The sequence below is a fragment of the Papaver somniferum genome, chromosome 4 (assembly GCF_003573695.1).
Source record: "Papaver somniferum cultivar HN1 chromosome 4, ASM357369v1, whole genome shotgun sequence".
Taxonomy (NCBI): Eukaryota; Viridiplantae; Streptophyta; class Magnoliopsida; order Ranunculales; family Papaveraceae; genus Papaver; species Papaver somniferum.
Window position 1 is genome coordinate 126,602,034 of NC_039361.1, and position 1,613 is coordinate 126,603,646.

Sequence of the window (1,613 nt, forward strand, 5' to 3'; positions counted from 1 at the left end):
GCGTTACAGCACTTTGAGTTTCGTAAACAACTCAAGAGGATTGTGTTTGGATGGGAAAAGGGCCAATGATGTCAGTACGTCACATGGTCCTCAGTTTGTAACCAAGATTATAAGATTTATCAGCTCTTATAGGTCATTTTCTAGTTCCGAAGCGCTTTCAGAGCGCTTTCAAGGGTAGTTGATATATACTAGGAAAATATCTTGTTTGAAACCAATGACCCGGGATTAGTAAAAAAACTTAGGAGGGATCTATTTTGATGGGAAATGGTGTTTAGATTTTAGGCAAATTCCATAATATACTATCAAAAAGATAGTTTTACCGATTTTAATAGTAATTATGCCAAATGTTGAGCGTTATAGCACTTTGAGTTTCGTAAACAACTCAAGAGGAGAGTATTTGGATGGGAAAAAGGCCAACGATTGTCAGTATGTCACATGTCTCTTAGTTTTGAACCAAGATTTGAAGGTTTATCATCTCTTAAAGGTCATTTTCTTGTTCCAGAGCGCTTTCAGAGCGCTTTCAAGGGTAGTTCATATATACTAGGAAAATATCCTGATTGAAACCAATGACCCAGGATTAGTAAATAAACTAAGGAGGGTCTATTTTGATGGGAAATGCTGTTTAGATTTTAGGCAAATTCCATAATATGCTATCCAAAAGCCAGTTTAATCGATTTTAATAGTAATTATGCCAAATTTTGAGCCTTACAGCACTTTGAGTTTCGTAAACAACTCATGAGGAGAGTATTTGGATGGGAAAAGGGCCAACGATGTCAGTACGTCACATGGTCCTCAGTTTTTAACCAAGATTTTAAGATTTATCAGCTCTTACAGGTCGTTTTCTAGTTCCGGAGCGCTTTTAGAGCGCTTTCAAGGGTAGTTCATATATACTAGGAAAATATCCTGTTTGAAACCAATGACCCGGGATTAGTAAAAAAAACTTATGAGGGATCTATTTTGATGGGAAATGGTGTTTAGATTTTAGGAAAATTCCATAATATGCTATCGAAAAGCTAGTTTTACCGATTTTAATAGTAATTATGCCAAATGTTGAGCGTTACAGCACTTTGAGTTTCGTAAACAACTCAAGAGGAGAGTATTTTGATGGGAAAAGGTCCAAAGATGTCAGTATGTTACATGGTTCTCAGTTTTCAACCAAGATTTTAAGATTTATCAGCTCTTAAAGGTCGTTTTCTGGTTTCAGAGCGCTTTCAAGGGTAGTTCATATATACTAGGAAAATAACCTGATTGAAACCAATGACCCGGGATTAGTATAAAAACAAAGGAGGGATCTATTTTGATGGGAAATGGTGTTTTGCTTTTAGGAAAATTCCATAATATGCTATCGAAAAGCCAGTTTTATCGATTTTAATAGTAATTATGCTAAATGTTGAGCGTGACATCACTTTGAGTTTCGTAAACAACTCAAGAAGAGAGTATTTGGATGGCAAAAAGGCCAGGGATGTCAGTACGTCACATGGTTCTCAGTTTTCAACCAAGATTTTAAGGTTTATCAGCTCTTAAAGGTCGTTTTCTAGTTTAAGGGCGCTTTCAGAGCACTTCCAAGGATAGTTCATATATACTAGGAAAATATCCTGATTGAAACCAATGAC